This window comes from Bactrocera dorsalis, chromosome 4, assembly GCF_023373825.1.
Source record: "Bactrocera dorsalis isolate Fly_Bdor chromosome 4, ASM2337382v1, whole genome shotgun sequence".
Classification (NCBI taxonomy): Eukaryota; Metazoa; Arthropoda; class Insecta; order Diptera; family Tephritidae; genus Bactrocera; species Bactrocera dorsalis.
The window spans coordinates 72791561-72814195 of NC_064306.1; positions in this window are offsets into that span (position 1 = coordinate 72791561).

Consider the following 22635-nt stretch of genomic DNA (forward strand, 5'->3'; position numbering starts at 1 on the left):
TTATTACCATACTGCTTATTCACAACAAAAAGTAATTTAAGACACAAGCAATTGTTAGCCACATGAGGATATAACGCTGAATAACGTTCAACTCAACCTTGCCTATCAGCTCTCCCTAGAGAACGTATATTTTGCTGCGGCGGATATCCGGCTCTACTGACTTACCCCCACGACTACTTGAAAATGCTCATACATGTGTGTATGTATGTATTAAAGTAATCGTAAAAATGTGTTAATTTTTTACTGAATTCCAAACGAGGTGTACATCTGCTTCCCCCACAGAGTGCCGCAAAAAAGTGCGAGCGTATTTATTTTAAACGAAAAAGCGGCAAAATCATGGATTTAGCCAAGTGGGAAATACTCACTAAAAGGTTTCATGGCAGAACACATACTTATATTTGTTGTTATTCTTAATTCAGTATTTCAACAAGGTTATCCGCCCAATGGAGTTATTTGACCTTCGGCGCTTAAAAGATATATTAAAAAGTCAGTGAAAGACAAATAAAATATTCAACAGCATTCCTCTTTTACATATCGTATACATATATTAAGAGAAGTGTGCAAACACAGCTGGAAAACGGGGATATCAAGTAGGTAGGTAGTAAGTAAGTAGTTACAGTATTCCAGAAAAAGTTCAAAATGGAAAACACGAAACCCGAAAAAGTCGAAATTGCTTATAAAATGTGCCCAAAAGATATTTTCGTTCAATAATTTCAGGTCCAATTACAATTTTTTTTAATTTCTCTGTAACTAGAAAAGCTATAAAATAACTGAATAATTCTTTGGTGTTAAAGGTTTCACTTGAATATTTTTCTAATAAATCTGAATGCTTTTTGCAGCCTTTTCTTACTTTACAAACCTCGAAAACTATCATATAACGGACTTCCATGGTTCATTTGGTGTTGGATAATTCGATGTCTTTCCTGTTGATCGAGGACTGAAGGGTTTTATTAATACCGATCGGCACTAACAAATGGAGATAGACATCTAATTTAGTTAATTTGCACGGAAAAGCAAATTTTTAGGGAATTGGCAGTATTTTCCAGTCACAAGAGCTCACATAAAATTCATCAACAAGAGGAAGTCAAATTGCTTGGTCTTGCCAAAAAATCACACTTGCCTGTTCCATAAATGAAATTTTTACAACAAAAAACATGCCTCATAAATGTTAAGATTTTCTAATTTACAGCATGCATGAACGCCCCAGTGACACGGAGCCGACTACAGTTTCGCTTCCGTTTTTCGCCACAAAGAGTTTGATGGTAAAATATTACATTAAAATCATTTGCGCTGGAAAGAATGCTGATGCCAAAATATAAATTAGCAACTGTGGCTAGAAGCTGTGCGAGAGGCAACCGCAACAAATCGCAATTTCAACTTGAACAACTTCGGCTTCAACCGCATTTGTTGCAAGGAACAGCCAAAATCAAATATTTCTGCCAAGTTTACGTACTCCTTTGTCGGCTTCACGTATGCCGTCGGCGTTCAACGTCGCCTCCTACCGTGGTGGCGCCAAAGCGTATATTCAGCACAAGGAGAGGTTTCCAAAGCTACATTCGCAAATTAACGAAGTTGCAGCAACTTGCTACTAGGAAGAAATTATATTAGCGCTCCTCTCCGCCATTTCAGGCCATTTGGATGCAATTGGCTTGCGAATATAACGCCATAATTCGCGTTTTCGGTTGGCCACCAAACGCCAACATTTGCCAATTTTCTGTCCTCGAGTTCCGCTGTGAGCGCTTATGACTTAGTAAGTCTCGAGGTAGCGCCGTGAAGCGTCCAAAAATACAACATCCCAGCAGTATTTTCAGCCGAAGTCTCTGAATATGTTCATTTGTGGGTGTGGATCTTCACTTACTTAAGGAAATTTTTAGCAGCCGCAGAGCAGCGCTACTAAACGCTTTCAAGGCGCCACTGCAACACTCTTGGAAGGAGTGACTTTGGTAGCTTTCATCGGTAAAGGGGTGTTAGATTGTAATATAGATAAGATTTTGATTATCTTAGCTAAGATGAATCGAATAGTTTAGTCGAAGTTGCATTCTCTTTGCGTTTAAGAACTTTTGAGTAAGTTATTATGGTAATAAACTTGTCTGCATCAATTCATACTGACATAAGAGCAAATAACCGGAGGCATAAGCTTATGTCACCGCCATTCAAAGTCTCTTATAAACGTTTTTTTACTTTAGAGATGCCAATTTTACTTAGTGTACTTAAAATTAAAAAAAAATTATTTAAAAAAAATATTATTGTAATGTTTGACTAGAGTTAAAGATTCAACGCATCAGTGCCCTGTCCTCACAGATTTCGCCCTAAGAGTGAAGAGCGATCGAAGTTGTATGATCGACTAGAGAGCACATAGGATCATTGCGGTAACGAATGAGACAATTTAAAATAATTTTTCGATAATATAATATTCAATTGAATCAGATATATAAGTTAGCTTCATAAAAATAATAATTTGGTTAAACTCTCATGTTTGCACTTTGTACTTTTTTCTCCGAATTAGCATGGAACCAGGAAATAACTTTAAAATAGCAAATCCTGTGTCAACCGCTCATAATGACGACACATTAATAACGGTAATTACACTGACAACCATTGGTAATGGAAAAAATATTGACCCACAGCAAGGGAAGCAAAACACTCGGCAAACGAGTAAATTGATGATTGCAGCGAGCAAATTAAAAAGCCATTAAATTAATTTCACCAAATTACATCGATGAAATTGTTCGCGGCGTGTAAAACTCGTTTGCGGGTCCATTATTGGCTATTGTTTGGGCTTTACATACTTTTGTCACCCTTGTTATTGGAGTTTAGTTGAGAGCTTCTCGTTTGAATTTTATTTTTTGTGCTCTTGACGTTTACAGGCGTTCAACTTAATTTGCTGTTAATCAAATGAGTTCGTTAATCATAATATAATTTTCAGTAAATTGTGTGAAAGCTCTTCTCGTATGTCCAAGAATCAAATTTCATTTCACAGCTCTGATCGTCGTAAAAGTTGGAATGGGAGAGCTAATATTCGTCCATCAGACATTGGAAATGTGAGCAAACCATGGGCACGTGCTCAGCCTCTAAATTATTTATGTTATCTCTTATCGAATTGTGAGTGAGAAATAAAGAATAAACAAGTGAATAAATGAGTGATTGAATAAAGTAAAGGAAAATATAATAAAAATTTAAGAAATAAATTTAAATTAATTTAAATTAAATTAAACTAAATTAATTTATTATAAATTCAGAATTAATCGAAATAAAAAATATAATATAAAAAAAATAAAAATAACTAGACGTACAACAGTCATAAGAATAACACTCATATGAGTACACGAACTACGAAGTATAATCGAAAAAAGTAAAAATTTGAAGAAAGCAAAAAAACTATCCAGGTGTATGGGTACGTCAAGAGAAAGAGTTGAAAGTGTGTAAGAGACGGAAGAAGCTAATAACAACGGGAAGTTCATTTAGTGCGACCGACGAAAGTCAGCACGTGAGTGACATGCGGAAAAGTGAGTAAGTGAAAAATAAGTATAATTAATGTGCGTGTACGTATGTGTGCATGTGGACGAATACAATCCATCTCGGGGATATTTGTGCGAGAAATTCAAGGTTTGCAAAACTGAACAAAAAATAACCCGGAGGCAGAAAGGTCGTAAATTGTTGCAGAAATGAAAATTGCGCCAAAAGTTGATGGCGGTAATCTGCGAGAATGAGAAAGTGGGAGAGGGTGCTGCGTTCGAATTGCCTCTATTTGAAGAGGCTCTGCTAGCCATCATTTATTCAGGGTATTTTTGGGTTTACTTTGCTACCAAGTATTTTGTACACGTCCTGAGTCTATACAAATATTTATTCGACTTTTATAAAAAACAAGGTATTAAAGTAAAATCACAATTATGCTCTAGCATGTGTATGTTATATGTGGGTAAGGCAAAATTGAAAAACTTTACAATATTTTGCTTCTCACAATGTATGCCGCCAATATCACTTTTCGAAGCGTTGCCTTGCTGATGTTGAATTGACTATGGAAACATTGATGATTTATGTGTTATATCGGCGATGCCAATGTCCTACAGTCATGCGCACGCAAAGCGTGTGAAGTAGGAAGAGAAAAATGCAATAAAATCTGTTTCGGAGAGGTAATGGAATGCGAGGCATATTCTCATAATTTTACGAACATGGAAAAGTACATAAAGTTGTTCCCAGTAGGAAATATAACAAGAAAATATTACATCCATGTAACTAGTACAATTTTTTGAGGTTAATGCTACTCACTTTATTAGGAATATTTAATTTTTTTCTGCTGCGCTGTAAGGTATATTTTTATAATACAGAACAAAGAACTTATAATGACAAAAAATTAGGAGACTAACGGAATTGACGCGGTGAAGTGAGACTCTTTGCTGGCTCATGGGTGTGTTGAATTACAACAATTTGAGTTCTATGAGCACTTTCTCACTATTTTTGGTTTGATCTGAATAAGAGGATTAAAATGACAACGTTATTTTGCCTCAAATACCAGACACAAGAAATGATAACCAAGTATGTGGCTTTTAGGAGAGAGGTGGAGTGTTTCCAAGTGAAAGAGCGAAGCATTGATCACAATTAATGGCGATGTTGACTTAAGTCTTCATTGAAATATTAATACGAAATATGATGCGTTCAATATTCCACACTCACCCCCCATGCATTAAATTTTGTGCTGATTTTATACATATGTAATTTAATATGTCCTTTTTAAGCCATCTAGTTTGCTTCGTGTAAATATTTCATTTGGAAATGGCAATTGAAATGGCAGAAACTATGTGTTTTTTTTTTTGGAAATACGTGTGAACGAGTTTGTATGAACATTTTCAAATATAGTATATCTACATAATTAATATAATTCCATTTTGAAAACCAAAAACTGAAATACCAAATTTGAGACTTTTTGTGTTATCAGTTGACTTTATCTCAATTACATAAATTCCACATTTTTTCAGAACAGAATTCAGTTTGGAATGAAGAAAACTTGAAATCACTTCAGACTTATTAGTAATATTTGGGTTAAAATGCAAAATATGTGTCAGGTTTCCTGGAAAAAATTGTTTATCAAAAGTTTTTATTGCTTCTTCGCATGGCAATTTTAATCATAAATAGCAACAAATGAAGAAGAAAAATTACTAAAGTGACCTTCATTAAACTTTGTATGCCATAAAATAAAAAAAGCTTTCATTACCTATTATGGAATAGAAAGTTAGTTTTTGGGGCAAGTGGCCACCAATTGCGCTTTCAGCGAATGAATATTGTTTGCGCGGCGGAGGGTACGACGAAAGAAAGCATGTAAAGAGGAAAAAGGGAAAAAATGTGTTAATGTTACAACTAAGTATGAGCAAAGATATATTAAATTCTAAAACCTCAACACATACTTGTACATTCGCTCTGTTTCACCAGTGGGCGAATTGGGCAATCTTTGACAAATATGTGCAGCATTCTAATATCGGGAACATATAAACTGGGTTTCCAATTTCCGCAAAAAGCAATTTTGGCGAATTTGACAAAGAAGATGACAATAGAGACTCGCCAATAAGGTTGAACAAATAACCATCGCTAAAACAATAGTCCAACGAGACAAATTAAAGGAAGGCAGCGTTGCAAGCTGAGTGATGGATTTGGGCCCAATTCATATTTTTCGAGCAAAAAACGAAAGGTGCGACTTTCAGAAAGCTCAATATAAGTATACGCGTACGTACAAAAAGATAGATAAGTGTTGCCACATGTGCCACATTTTGTAGAGCTTGTGTGCACTTTACACGCCATCATTCCTAAATAAGTGATCGTTGATTGTGGAAATATGAGAGCAAAGGAATATGGAAATCGTAGTAACTGTAGTTGCTTTTGTTGTTTTATATGCAAAGAAAAAATTTCTTGTAAATGCGAAGAGTTTAGTACGCTGTACAAACACGCTTACATCAGTCATTCACTAGCAGTAACAGTTACATGTAGACGTAAGTGACAGGCCATTAATGTCACTCATACGCACCGTCACACTCCTCCATCCTAAAAAGTGCTCATATTAAAGTGCCGTATATTAAAAAGTGTCTCTTGAATTACAATAAAGTAATTGCATTTCCATGAGAAAATTACGTAAAACGACTCCCTGTTGAAGGATGCTGGAGGGCTGACTGTGGAAGGAGGACAATGATTTAAAAGAACATAAATTTCGTTTCTAAGCGCCTTCTTGAGAGTGTGGGTGTGTTAAATCCAATTTCATCATCAAATTTCGCTAAAAGCCGCTTAGCCGTCTAAGTAAATTGAAGATTTGAAGTTAGGGCGTAATTGGAATTGCTTAGATTTGTCTCCTTTTGCTTCAGCGAATTCTTTTTTATCCACATATTGATTTAACACTTTCCTTTATTGCTTTGGATTTCAGTTTTCACTCTTCGTTATATCCACTGTTCGCAAGACTCATCACGCGGGAAGGGAATAGAGATAAAATTTCTGCGCTTTCCTTCTTTTCTCCTTCTTTGTTTACAAATTCTCTGTGCTAAGCTTTGCGTCTGTCATTGGTTGTTAAGGTTAGCTGTCAGAGTTTTGACATTTTTATTATTTCCCCTTCCGATAATAAGGATTTGAAGGGGGCTACCATATTTCCCTAACTATTTACACTCGTTTTCTTGGTTCAGTTCTAATTTGTATCTAATTTCTTTTCTTTTAATCGCCTTCTTTGCTACTATTTAGATGAAATTTCACTGGAATAATATATGTAGCTTCTAGAATTAGCAAAGTCATGAACCGCACCCCCAAACCAGCAACATTCCAAAGTCGTTATACCAGCAAACATTTTTTAAAGAATGAATAATTTTTGTAACACACTTTCTTTGGGATTATGGATTTGCAAGTATATACGGCCAAATTGTTTTATGTTTTATCATAGAAAACCCACTGCATCGCAATAGCTACATTCCGACGGCAGATTTTTCACCGAAAAACAAACAAAAAAATTAGATTTTTAGGAATGAGTTTTGCTACCCAAAAAGGGATATTAAATAGGAGCATAAAAAAAATCAAATGGCGTCATAAGAAAGTAATAAAAAGAAAGTGAAATGGCAAATATAAATAGAATTTTGGTATTCAGTGTTGCCTCCTAGAAATACAAATTCTTTCTCTCAAATGTTTTCTTTTTTCTGTTTCTTCGTCCATAATAGCTGTTGACATTACTGCCTGGACAGACGATTTGCCGACACTTAAGATTAATGCGTCTCTAATCGAACTATCTGACGCTCAACATGTCCAGATTTGAATAAAATTTGTATTCCAATCACCACTCGCTCGCACTAAACCAGCGACTGATCGAATCTCTCCCTTTCGCTTTGGTAGAATTTTTTCTTTGTGTTGCCTTTTATTGATACATATAACGTTTCGTTATTTAGTTGTTGTTTTCGGTATTTACTGATTTTCGTTTAATTCGCATCCGTTAGTATTGAGTGTAAGCATTTTTCGATGCTAGTTACAAATATACGTTAACATTCTCTCTTACGACTTATGTTATTAGAAAAGTTTGTATGGAAATTTTTTGAAGACAATTCATATGTCTTAAACGAAGAATAGTAAAATGCTTATGCAATAGGCATAACTGCAATTATATTATAGACTAAATAAAGAAACCCTTGAGTCCGACGGCCGTGGAAGCACTACTTTGAATGCTGCGGATCAATTTAAATTATTTGTACAAGCCTGGAGATAAAAAATAAGCTGAATATGTGGGTACCACACGAGTTATAGTACAAAAAATTTGAAGACCCCATATCCCTCTTCGATAGATTTGCATTAGATTGAATTGGGTCTCTTACAATGACGTCAAGGGAAAGTGTTGGGTGGGATTGACAGTGAGTCACCTACTCTGAGCAAGATCTTAATTTGGATCAGAAGTGCAAACAATGAATAGCAGCGGCCAGCTTGTGTCAGTAGGTGACGAATTGTTTTCCAACATGACAGATCGGATTTTTTAACTGTTATATATTTGAAAAAAAAACCTTAAATTTAATGCTGAAATAATGAATTTATTCTTTTTAGATCTGATACCCAAATATTTGGACAATCACTTAGAACATTTTCTATTAGCACGACAGCCGTTTTTACGTTGACGGAACATGACCAGGATTTTAGCCAAGAGGTTTTTAGGTAAGCAAATTATATTTCTGAGTTTTAAAGTATATTATATACCGTCTGCCACATACCATTTACTGGTATAAATTGAATTATTCCACATAATTGTTACATTTTTTGTAACAAAGCTTGCTGATTATCTATTTAATTAATCTTCAGTAAATTTAATTTCTCGCTGCCGATTCATTCATAGAAAAAATTGACAAGTCACGCAGTTTTTAATTATGTCTACTTTTTTGGTTGCATCAACAACCAACGCAACAGTCTAAAAGAATTTTTTGCCGTAGAATTGTTCACATTTAATTTGATTTGAAAATAATTATTTTTCCTTTAAAGTGAGTATGTGTGTACGTGACTTTTATTGTGTTGGTATTTTTCATAAGAAATTTTATTTTCTATGGAACAATAAAAGTATAAGAGAAAAACAAAAATGCATAGAGAATTAGAATTATGATAAAAGCGGCATAAAAAACCGCAAATTTTTGTGGCAACGATTTGACGAGCGCTTTTAAAATGGAAAGTTGTGCCTAATAAATCTAACTAAAACAATAAATGTATACATCATTTTAAACTGCAGAGATGCCTTCAAAAACCTGAACCACAAACCAACTGTGCAATTAGCCTGTAAATTAAAAACGACTAAAAAGCTGAAGGCAACGAGATCACACATATACACTCTCACACGTCCATACATAATGTCCAACATGCAATATGGCAGCCCTCGGACTTTGTGGCTAATTAGGGTTGCCACAATGATTTTCGCAAATAGCCAGAAAATTTCGTCCGAATTTGTTTGTGCGCTTTTTGATTTGCTCTCAACTGCGTTGGCTCCCGTTGTTGTTATTGCATAAGCTCGTCGAATAATTGCGGCCCAAAAATCGTTAGCGTCGACAAAATTCGTCGCTGCAAAATGTTTGCAAATTGCCGTGGCGTGCTGTAAATAAATAAACGCCAATAACAACAACATGCTCGTTTGCTTTGGTGTTGACAATGTTTTCACAAAACAGTAAAGCTGCGCCTGCTTTGGGAATTCACACAGTTTCTGCTGCAGTTTGAGCCATTTAACGGAATCCGATTCGCAAATTTTTATAAATTTTCTCGTTTCACTAATTTGACATCTGTTTAATTCAATTTGTCGCTTTAATTTTCGTATGCTGACGGTGAAATTTGGTACAATTTTATAGCATTGTTGTTGTTGGTCTTTTAGAAGTGTGAAAATGAAAATTTATTTAATTTAATCATATCACAGCCAAAAATATGATTTCAATTAGAAATTATAATTATGTAATTAATCACTGTTATGCGACAAATGGGTATGTGGTCGCACGTTCATATTATACTCGTATGTCTCCATGCGAAATAGAATGGGCTCCAGAGTAGTTTTGTATCAGGGAGTTTTTTGCGTACTAAGCTGACAACTAATATGGTGTACAACCTTAAAGGTTTAATAATGTACAAAAGTTTCAAATAGAATTATTCAACCCATATTTAAGAAATAAATTCGCAAAATAAGTAATTTTTACCATAGAAATCTTACCCCCACTTAATGTGATTGCTACAGCACATCCTGTGAACTTTGATTTCGTGCAGAAAAGGCCTGTCCGATTCTTTGTGAGTCATGATTATATGTAAATTAAAAAAAAAATATGCTTTTTGAAATACTTCAATTTAATTTGTTTGTCTTTCTGCTTGACTGCGGATTTTAGTTTTGTGGTTTTCGTTTGGTTGCGCAGCTAATTATGTGTGGATAAAAATCGGTAAGCCGCTTTCCAAAAATGGTAGGATAACGTACAGGATGATAAAAGTGAGTTAGGAATATTAGAAACTCTTCAAAAATAAGAACACAAAATTAGAATAAAATAAAATTTGTGCTTCGTATAAGTAAGATATAAAATGTTGTAGATTGCATTTTTCGTTTGAAGAGCCAAAGATTTGCAGAAACAACAACTGTTTGCGAACATGCGATGAGGAAGGTATGGGAAAGGTTAAATTTGCATGCATGCATGAGTATTTGTATTTCATACACACATTCACCAATAAGCTCGTTACCCATTAACGACAGAAAATTTTTCGATTTCATAAGCGAGCTCAAAATTTGGCTATCAGTCTAGGCGAAAATTGAATGTACCTATGCCAAAAATGACTGAGATTGAAAGACTCATGCAAGCGGAAAAATGGAGAATGGAAGTGTCGACTGCTGCGTTAGAATCTGCTATCTTTATCGATTGTCCAGTGAGAATTGCATGACATTCATCATTCACAATCAATTGGAAGTGAAGTTATTGCGTTTTAAGTGTCAGTATGTTTGTATTACCGGTGCGAAAATGAGCTTCGAGCAAAGAGCCAACATTAAATTTTGTTTTAAAATTGGTAAAACTTTTACCGAAACGTTTCAATTGATGAAACAAGTTTATGGCGATGATTGTCTATCCCGTAGCAGAGTGCACGAGTGGTTTCAACGTTTTCAAAGTGGTCGTGAGGACATAAATGACGATCAACATGTGGGCCAATCAAAATCAGTGATCATCGGAAATTCCATCGAAACTGTGCGTGAATTCATCAAAAATCGGCCAAAATCATCATTAAAATTCATGGAGATGGAATTGAACATCTCCAAAACATCGATTTGTCATATTTTGGCCGAAGATTTTGGGCTTTGTTCCCCACAAATTGACTGACGACCAAAAATTCCTCAGAATGCAACATTCGAAGGACGATTATTTGTCCAAAAATCGCATTTTAACCATTAACCACTCCCCGTATTTATTTGATATGGCACTATGCGACTTCTTTCTTATTGGAAAAATGCATTTTCCCATGAAAGGAAAACGTTATGCAGACGTAGAGGCCATTCAAAAGGCTTACACCAGCATACTGGCGGCCATACCGGCCAAAGAGCGGTCCGTGGACCATGCAAACAGCTGTATTGAAGCAGAAGGAGACTATTTTGAATCTCTTAGCTCTTTCTTACTTATTATTATTGTTGTTGCTGTGACGTAAAATGTTGGAATTTGCAGGGTAAGTTTTTCAACACTTTTTCATTTATATTTTACTGTATTTTACTGTCGACGTGCTCATTACATTTGTTACGCGACTCCGCTCATTAGGAATGCTTCACTGTATAAAACAAGAATCAAAGCTATATCAAAGCAGCGAATGGTAAATGCTAGGAAAGAAAGTAAAATGCAATAAGTAGTATTTAATTCTGTTTCGAGCGTCAGTTACCACAATTCAATTTTTTTTTATTTTGGAAAGATATTACTTCTGGTATAAAAAAAGAGCTGCGAACTGTAATTCGAAATCTCGGCGCTAACTTTCCTGCAATTTATTAGTCAAAGTAAAGTGGAAAGGCACACTCAAGCGAAGAGGCAAAGATATGGCTTATGTCTCGTCTTCCCCTGCTACTTTTCGCGCATTTCCATGATAATTCGATTTATCTCGCTTCAGTTTCTTCATCTTTGTTTTTGTTCACACGGCACACCTACTTGCGTTTACACTCTTTTGTTGAAGCCGTTTTTTCGTTTGAGTTATTATTTGCGTCGCATTCAACAAATGGCGGAAAACTGCAACGTCATCATCAACAACGCTACTAACTGAAGTGAGCGGTTAGATAGCAGTTTAAGCCGGTGCAGCGGGACGTATGCGTAATCTCCAAATGAATTTTGTTTTGCCAGTGAACTGAAAACGTTTCATATCTCCCACAGCAGTTCTCCCGCCTCTACGTATGTATGTTTGTTTAATTGTTTATTCCTGCTTTTGAAAGCGGCGTGTGAAGGTGAAAATATAGCAACTCGAAGCAACGGCAACGAACAGGTGCAAACGATGAGCATCGCACCTACGTTTTGATATCTGTTAACACACACACACACTCAAATTCACACCCATATTCACATATATAATAAATTCGCTTCGCCACTACGCGTGTGGGGTCATTTCCGTTACACTGACCGTTGTGGTAGCGGAAGTGCGAGTAGATGGAACACCACCGAGGATGCAGAGCCGCGTGCCGCTTGACTGTGGCTTTGCTTTGCGGTTGCTTTATTTTGATTTTACGGCACTCATAGCTGTTGCCATCGCCATTGGCTTAGGGTCGCTTTGGAACTTATCGTTAGCACTGCGAAGTTGGACCAGTAACAAAAACAGAGGCTGTTAAAATGTTAGAAGAGCCATGGTTTGGAGGCATTCATTTGATTTTACTCGTACAAAGTGAAGCCTCTATGGTTTTTGTGTTGGTTATTTAAGCAATTGCTGTTGCATATGCAGTTGTAGTTGTATGTACTTTCAGTGATAACAGTTAAAATTTGAAATGGTATAGTGTGCGTATTCAGTTTTCAAAAACAGTTTTATGGTAAAATTGCTGAAGGTAACCAAAATTCAAAATGCACACCCTTATGGATACAGAATATTTACATACATTTCGAAACACATTAGAAAATAATAGTTTTAATGCAAATGAAACCTTTTATGGATGGTTAATAGCATATAAGTATATAAAGTTCCTTTTCCTTTACTCATGTTTAAGCAAATGCAGCCTCAGTTCTTATTTGACTGTCTGCTGGGGTAATTTGTTTCTTATTTGTAAGCCCACATTTATGATGGTCCACTTATGTACCAAAATAACAGCGAACTTATCGGTCACCCATCATCAACGGTGCGGACCAGAGCCTAGTGCTTTATATACATCCTTGATTCTACTACTTCATAGCATCAAGTTCCTCATATGACCTTCATTCGCATAACCTTCAATCTCTGAACGCCGCCATCATATATATGTAAATTTGTATTCCCCGTCTGCACGCACTTAAGCACATATATATTCGCGTCACGTTACACTTCTCAGCCGAACAGGATATGATGTAAGGGCCACAAAAAAAAACAGTGACTTTGTAAAGCATTATTCATTTCGTTTCCAATTATTCTGTACCACTCTCTTATATGTCACTCTCATACTTTTAGCGTTTACTTGTGCTTTTCTTCTCTTATAAGTGGGTAACTTGGAGAAAGAAAAGCAAATAGTTAGTAGGTAACACACTTACACCCTGAAAATCACGTAATTTACTGGAATATAAAATATCAAATGCACCCAAGGTTAGTCAGTTCAATTACCAAAGACATCAATGGGCTTCTGAATAGATTTGCTAAGCTTCTTTAGGATAACTCATACAAAATGATACTCATACGTCACGCTGGGCGCTCATGAGCACATTTGGCCCGATTGTCCCCGCATATTTGGATTTAAATCTATTACCCTCTTTTTGAGTGCTGACCAGTCTGACCTCCGTCTTTCTATTTTTCAAGTATGCACTTAATATCAGTAATTAACTGTATATCGGAAGGTTAACAGGACCACTCTTCATAATATTTGGTTTAAGTTTGTGGAGTGTGCTAATATTAAAAAGTTATTCTCTCTGTATTTAAATAAATAAAATTTTAAAGTTTTTCAGATTATTCCATCTTAAATAGTGCAACATTCTGAAGCATTGTATTTTCTATTTTTTACAAAAATTCAATAGAAAATAATTGCTAATTTCTTTTCTTAGACAAAATAAAGGCTTCTGCACTTGTTTAGCATAAAGTTCTTAATGATCTTATAAATATTTATGGAAGCGTCTTTTGAATAGAATTAATAATGTCATCAACACCGAAATACCTAAGGTAACTAAGACGCTGAGTTCATTCAATTTTCAGTGGAAGAAATGAATCAAACCGATAAATACATAAGACAAAGGAAACGAGACAACATACCAAGAGTGATTTCCAAAGCAATGTTGAAATCACAATGGGAGAAGAAAACAGTGAGAAATACCATAAAATAAATGAAAATGTAGAAAACACAGCCGTAAAGAAATATAAAAATGTAGTTTTAGTTGCAGATATAATCTCTTTTATTCCACAGGCGACGATAAACTACAATACAAAATGGCTAATTTGCTGGAAATTACTTCAATTTCGAAATTAGCGGAGCAAACACATGTTACATTAGTAAATGGTCGCAGGGAAAATGGGAAGCAATAGGTTGAGTGTATGTATGCGTTGGTGATTAAGAAAGCAAGGGCATGTGGTTTTGCGGTGGTAGCGTGAATTATTAAAGAAACATGCGGAAAAGTGGCAGAAAACCCACAAGTAAACCAGATGGTTGTGCGTGTGTGTTAGGACAGAAAGCGTTAATTTCCGCATTTAATTGTTAAATGTTGTAAGAGTTCGCGTATATGACTTCTGTGGTTCTTAGGAACTATTTAAGGAGTGATTTGTTCCTTTCCTTGTTTCTCGATATGCTTGCAAATGAGCTAGCGGCTGAGAAACATGCTGTGAAAGCTAACGCGCCACGAAGCATCGAAGTGACCTTATCTTCTAATTACGTTCGTAGCGTCGTCGCGTTAACTACTTAATTCAAGTGGTAATTACATAACAAACGCCTGTGTAAATGCTTAAGGATATGTACTATATGTGTAAAAGTGCACTGGTGGGACTGCACATGAGAGTACTCAGCGGAAGATAAACGCGACAAGCATAGCATAACAATAAGCGTAGGTGCATGGGCTAATGAAAGCATTTACATTCGCCTTTGTGATCACACCTTACCTTGATGATTGTCTGCTTTGCACAGTTTTTTAGTTTTTGTGTTGTTAGACGAATTGACTAAGAGCAAATTTCCATTTCTGTTGCCTTTGAAATGCCTCACATTAGCTAAATTTGTACCGTTTTCTCTTTTTTGCAGAGCGTGCTTTATTTTTAACATTTTCGTACTAAAAAAATTACATTGTGTTCTTTTAATTAGGGAGTAGAGATAGTTCTGTTGTATTAAAGAATTGTGTGCTGAATGTGCATTGTACCAAACCTTTTCTTAATCGCTGAGGTAATTGCGGGTGAAGGGGGAGTAGTAAATAAGTGCAAAAGGTAGTGAAGATCATGGAAATTCAAGTCCATGGCGTTGTTGACGATCGAAATAAAAACTACGTTCCTTTGAGGGACTGGAATTTAGTTAAACTGCTGGGTCAAAAAAAAATAATAATAATTATAGTTTGAAATTGGTGACATGGATAATAGTTCTCGTGCTACTTTAGAATTTTATCGCTTTTGTATAGAATCTAGAAGCATGAAATGACAAAAAAAATTGTAAATAAAAAATTCTGTGCCCTTCCATGGCCGCTATTGCCAGCGCTCAGCGCACTTTGCAGTGAGAGTGTGTGTCTGGAATTGTTTTCGGCGTCAACTACTTAGACGAGCACTAGATAGCAGGTAAAAACCACAAGTGATACCTTTGCTTTTGTACATGCTTTTCACTGCCCATGGCTTCGTTTTCTTCGGCGACATGACTGCACTTGGCTGCACCAACACCAATTTTCAGATACCTGCTTAAATAGTATCTGTACTACTCAACGACTAGTAGTATTGTTAACTACGAGACTGAATAGATGAGAATTCAAATATCAGTTGCGACTACCTCTTTGTACTAGTTGCTAGTAGGAAGCTCAGCTGCATTGGATCGGACTCGTTTTCGACGGCTCGCTCGAGACTGTTGTAGTTGTCGGGCAGGGCATGAAGACGTCGTTTCTCATACGGGCCAGCTGTGCTAACTGAAAATAGAGAAAGGATGAGAAAGTGAAAGCCAAATTTGCATTTTGAAAAGACAGAAAAAGAACAAAAAAACACTTCTTTGTATTTGGTACGGTGGAAGGGTGAAACCAGAAAAAACACAAAATGCCTTCAATGTAACGGTTAAAAGTTGTACTCCACGCAGATTCTCTGATTTACGGAAGAGATTGTTTGGTTTCGGTGTTTGATTTGAGTGCCGCCCGCATTTATCATTTGTTGTATATTATACCAAGGGGACAAGTTAAGCGCGTGCTGCTCACATCAACAACAGCATCAACCATGTTGTGGGCAACCACTCGGTCGTCGCCATGGCGTATACGTGATTCAGGAAATTTAAAACCGGAAGCCAAAAAAAAATTTGAGTCGCATTGAAGACTGCGGAAGGAAGAAAGCGATGTCAGCAACGTGAAAGGTGAAATCATCAAAATGTGATAAGAAATTTGCGATGCGATGGGCGTACTTTCGCTTACACCTCGAGGCGTTCCTCTGAGCCAAGTAGCACTTTGAATGAGAGGAAATCAGAGGCTGTGGTGACTCAGATTTTGTTAACGCGAATTTCTTGTGACTTAACTTTCGTGTTTCTGATGTCTTATTCACTTCAGTCTCAGTGGGTTTGTTACGGGATTCTTATATCAGCGATTTGTTGCCCATTTCTTACGGCACCTTGTGAAAGCACAAGCTTGCTTTGCTATTGTTATTTCTATAATTTTATATATTGTATTTCTTATAACGGCATATTTTGAACTCATTACCAACAATGAGTAATTTGTAAGTTTGCTTTTATCACTTTTTTCTCTTCTGCTGTCACCTTTCTCTAACTGTTATCTTTCCTCTTTTTTTCCTTGTAAAAGTGTGGGTGTGTGCGCTCTGACTAAGTCGCCTTCCACATTATCCTCAGTTTTTGTGTTTCAAAATTGAATTTGTCTGCCCCAAATATGCTGCGATTCTTAACTTGGGCAATAAGGTTAGCCCGATAACGGTTCCATTGAAGCGAGAAATCACCAACAACATTATTTGCAGCAGAATTTCTATTTGCTCATCTCTTCGCTACTGCACGGGTCAACAGAGAACTGCAACATGATGGTAGGAGGATTTCGATTTTGAAATTCGATGAGCTCATAAAAATTATGCCTGACGAGTTTGTGTATGTGCGCAGTTCAGCGATTAAGCTGTAAAGTGACTTGTTTCCTTTATTGCTATTTAACGTGTTGGTAACGGTATAGGTGCTAAAGGAGTTTTTGTAGGAAATTTCTTTACCAGAAACTATAAAATTAGTGATAAAAGCCTGTTTATAGATAAATATAATTTGACGTTTTAAGAAAATGTGAATCGTGTCAGAACCGAAAATTTTTTTTTCAAAATAATAAAAAAAAATATAGTGAAGAACAGTCCACAGTGGAAGAAATGTAACATTACCGAAGAACTATGATTTCAGAATTATTAGAAGATTCTGCTATTTTATAAAGAACAAGAATACAGGAGATACTAGTTTAAATTTTCTCTTAAAATGAACATTTGAGCTCTTTAAAGATCAATATGCCGTTAAGAATATTACAACCATAAATTTATATTACAGTCGTATTAAAAAAGAACAGCAGAAGTCTCTATGTCTGTGCAAGATGTGATGTCACGCCAATGATTATTGCAGCACGTGATGATGATGATCAATTAATTGCAAAATAAGTTGAGAAGTTGAATATTTGGCTCTTTTGAATATAGTCACGTTAACGATGGCTAAAATTTAAATGCTGCAGATACCGTTAAACGAGTTTAGCCTACTCTCGTTGTTAAACTGGGAGAACATTAGTGTAGCAAACTATTAATTGCCTAATTAAATTCAACATTGCTCTTGTTAATGACGGCGTTCCAAATGTCTGGCAATGGCAAGCGTGAAAATCTTCAATGTTTTCCAAATAAATGAGATAAAGCATGTTGTGTGTTAGTTTAGTAAAGGCAGACATCTTACTAAAGGAAAAAGGACTGAAAAATTGTGTAACAGATGTTGGAGCTGCAAATATTGTTTCACTAATTTATACCTTACCAGAATAATTCTGTTAAATAATTAGTGAGGTAACTTTATTTGAAAATTTTGGTCAGTCTTTACTAAAACTTTACACAAAAACTTCCGATTTATTACCTACTTGAACTCATTAAGCAATAGTGGAAATATCTCTATAGTAAATTAGACTCCATATCTGCTAAATTTTATAATAGAACCCATCGTTTGGATCCACCCACATTATTCTACAACATTGTAGAAATTGTTGGAGATTGCTTTGCTTAACACTGCTCCTTTGCTGTTGTGACCAAACCAAAAATAAATCCCCAGCGGGACATAAACTACACCAAAACACATACATTCATGAATACATTGACAATCTCTAGAGATACAGATTTAAAAACAAAAGTGAGAATTTTTAAAATAAGACCCGCAGGAGAGGGTTGAGGGATGAGATAACTTAGAACATAAAGTATAGCCATTTGTCCTTTCGTAAAATTTGCCTCACACAGCTAATTCGTTCTAGTGCTCAGTTCACTATAGTGGAAATAAATGTATGACAAATAAATTTATCTCGAGTAAACCAGCCACACAAATAACTACCAAAATACATGAATTTACTTCTGCTTCATTGACCTAAACATACACTTTCCTGACTCCATTTTTTGCTACTTTGTTGATGTTTCTGTCCTGGGCGAACCTAAGTGTTTGTCATTAATCTTTGAAGCTTTGCTCTTAGTGACTTTAATTTCAGATATTCATCTTAATTGTTTGACGCTAGGGCGAAAGAAAACCAAACAGCCAACAAAAGCAAGAAAGGTCAAGAGGCGAGTTATTTTGGAGACAAAACGACAGACTCGCTGTAAAAAGTGGCCATATCAGAGGATTCTTTGTTACATCAAAATATTTATTAGTCTTTTATGTACACTTGTCTTTCTGAAGTATTATACATAAAGTGCAGTCGGCGGTCTTTATGATAAGTAAAATTATTCAACAAAGAAGTTCCATTAAATTTTGTTCAGAATGTTGGAAAAGGCCTTCGGTGATAATTGTTTGTTGCGAAAAAGTATTTTTTATTGGTACAAATTATTCAAAGAAGGTCGTCAACGCGTTGACGACGAACCACGTCCAGGATGGTCATCAACATCAACTAATGATCCATATCATAATGACCATTTTGAAAGCAAGCTTGGTTCCAAAATCATTAAATTTCAACAGCGTCACGTTAACGCATGTAAAACAATCATTTCGACTACCATGGTGTCTTGTAACGTATTATTAATGGCGATAAGTCTTGAATTTATGCTTACGACCCGAAAACAAACGATCAATCGGCCGATATAGTCGTAAAAGTGAGCAGAGGCTGAAAAAGAAACACCAAATCAGGTCTAAAATCCAGGTTATGTTGACAGTTTTCTTCTATTATCGGGCTGTGGAGCACTCCCGTTCCTTCCGACCGTCCAAACTGTCAACACGAAATGTTATTTAAGTGTTATGCGTCGTGTGCGCGAAGATATTCGTAAAATGAGGCCGGCATTATGAGCCGACAATTCTTGCTTATTGCACCACGGTAATGCACCGTCGCATACTGCATTGATTCTTCATGCGTTTTTCGCCAAATTATCAACCAATATCGATGACTTTTGCTTATTTAGCAACCTCAAACGACCTCTCTGTAAAAACCGTTTTGAGCCAATTGAAGACAAGAACGGAAAGCGCTGCGGGGATTGAAAGTTATTCCGGAAATTGACTTTAACAAATGTTTCGAGGATTCGAAGAAGCGTTGGCAGAACTGTATTAGGGCCAAGGAGGATTACTTTGAGGAGGATGGGATAGGTTTTGAAAAATAAATTATAAATTTCATTTCGTTTGAAAATGAATTCTTACATAAAATGTTTTGCATGTTGCTCAGTGTATTAAATTTGCCTTACTTTAACCATTTCTTTTAAAGATGCACACATGTTCGCAAAATACATGTCTGCAGCATAAATGTATGTCCTTATTTCCAAAGTTATGCGAATTATTGCTTTGACCCAAATCTCCTCAGCCGACCAGTCGCCAGGCTTCATCAGCGTGAGCTGTCATGCTTAAGTGGGTTTGTTTGTTGTTCGGGAAGATACAAAGGATGTACCTTCTTTCTGTGACATCTTCCTTACCAACTAACAGAAAAGGATAAAAATGGTGCAATGTTTTTTTTTTTTTGTTGCAATTTTGGTTTGTATAATCCTTTCTGGCGGTTTGCTCCATTTCCAATTGGTGTCTGCTTCCTGTTTTGCCGTTGCGTTTATTTTTGGTACAAAGAAGCTGTATTGCTTTCGTCCTCGTGTTGTGCTTGCTTGTTATTATTGCTGTGTGTCATTTGCCTTTCTTTTATTAAAATATTTGAATTTTTTTGTTTCTTCCCTTTTGTATTGTTTTAGGACATTTTTGATACATTTCTTGCTTGAAATAATATTTTTATGTGCAATTTTGTTTTTGTGGTGTTTTTTGTTTTATTTTGTGATTCTTTTCTTTAATAACTTTCGGTGCTGTTCGCTTCGTTTGGAATTGCATTTGGTAGTTATGCGCCTTTTTCAGCATCTTGCTTTTATGAATTTTATATTCGGGTAAAAATTTGCCCTTTTGTTCTGAATGATTTTGTATGTAAGACTCTGGCTTTTGCTTCATTGTAGCAAGTGGAAAGAAAATGCATGAATTGCAAACCTGTCCAGTGGGTTCCTCTTAAGCCAATAAGCTTTCCTTTCCTGCGATGTTGGTGTTGTATTCTGCAGATGTTCTTAAACACTTTCTTAGGGGCTATTCGCAGACATCTGTGCTCTAGCCGAATTTTCTTTTGTGTTTGTATAGATCATCATTGCGTCGCTCCGGTTAAGATAATAGTTGAATAAATTAAAACTCTTGTAAAAAGGTTGACTGCTTTATTTTGCGAATCAAAACTATTGTTGCTGTTATAATATAGTTAACAATTACCCAGACATATCCATATGAAAACTTGTCCGAAAAAGTAAAGGTGAGAGAGAGCTTTTATTGTATTTCACAATGAACCAGACAACAGTTTTAAATCCAGCTATCACTTTTATGTTGTATCCTACCTTTTTTTCGATATATACATATAATATATTTCGGCTTTTTCATTTTATATTTTCTGCCCATTGCTGAAGCCTTGCAAACACTTTACCTCATGTTTCCATTATGATTCCCCCTTCACTGGTGTTGCAACTGCAGCACAATCAATCTGCAACTGACCTTTTAATTGACAGCCAATCGGGCAAATCGAATTTTCACTGTGAACCACACGGCTATAAAAGTTATTTCGAAATGGAATGAAATGAAATTTCCAACAAGTGCCCAGCTTAATCCAGAGATGGGCAATTTCGATAAGTTCCATGAGAGAGAACCCAAGCGGGGGCAGACAAATTGTTAAATTGACCTTTTTTGGCGAAAACTTGCAATATTGATAAAATGCCAATTGAAAATGACAACCAGCAGTCCACCACTGTCCACAGGGAATATGCAGACAGTTGAACCATATTTACATAAACACATATATTTGTACATATAATTTTATACTTGCCAAAACAAAAATTCACTATTCAACAACGCCGCTGCTTGCCTCATCTACATACATTCATTCATTCATACATATACTCGTAAGTATCAAAAGTTCGTTGAACTTCGCCGGTTTACCTAGAAAATTAGCTTTAGTAAACAAAGTTACACCTACCCCTGAAATAAAATTATCTAATATCAATGGCAGTGCGTTGTATCGACTGTTTTTAACCTCATACTAAATGCATGCTATCCAAGAAAACTATTGGAAATTTGATGTTAAGTTTAGTTGGGCAGAAGGTAATGTGTCCATATTTTGTATCCGTATTAGTAGTACCATACAAGATTTTTGCATACATTATTCTTTATTTTCCTGTCTGAGTTCCTACAGATGAGCACATGGATAATTTTTAAACGAATTAGTTATTCATGGCGTTTAAGCTTAAAATTGGATTCTTGTTATTACAACTATTATATTCACTGTCATTAACTTTATATTATGTAGGAAAATGTATTGTTAGAAGGCTTTATATTTTTGGGTAATTTAAGTGGAAAGATTATAATAAAGAATATAACATTTATCTTCAAAATCTTAAGGTCGGTCAAGCTTTTACGCCTGCAACAGCGGCGGCGTCGAAGGTGGCAGAAAAACGTGTGACATTATTGTCAACTAAATGTAATAGATCCTTAACACGCGGCAGCGTCAGCTTGCACTTCTATGTTTTTGGCTGCTCAGTAGAATAGAAGATATAGTTGGCCAACAATTGCTAGCACTTTGTTATTTGTTGCAATGTGCTGCGGAAAATTTTCGTGATGTTCGTATATCTTACTGCTCGCTTGTTTGGCTGGTGCGCCAAAACGGTTCAACGACCTATGGTCCCTACCAGGTGACATCGGCAGATTTCAGCAAATGTTAAAACATGCCAGAAATTGTTCTTGGTTCAAACACTACTTTCAATGTTATCTCAGCCAGAATTTTAAATGTTTGAGTATGTTACTCATACGTCGTGGGCAACACTATGTGTTCCGGTATATGCCCTTACATAGTACACTTACGCTTGCGTTGCTGATTCTTGGTTGCGCTTAACCCGATTTACACTCAATTTGTAATATTTGCATAAGACAATGTGATTAGTGTGGGCTTTGTGGTAAGGGTAATGAAACTGAAAGTCAATATATATATTCTAAGGAACAAAAAGAGAAGTGATTCTCTTACTCAACGCGGAATAATGTTTAACTTTATGTTATTTTTAATTTATATTGCGAATAAGTTAATATATTTAATAAAGATGTTCAAATTCTGTATAAATTCCTTATCTTCTTCAAGAGCATTTGTTCATATTTGTTAT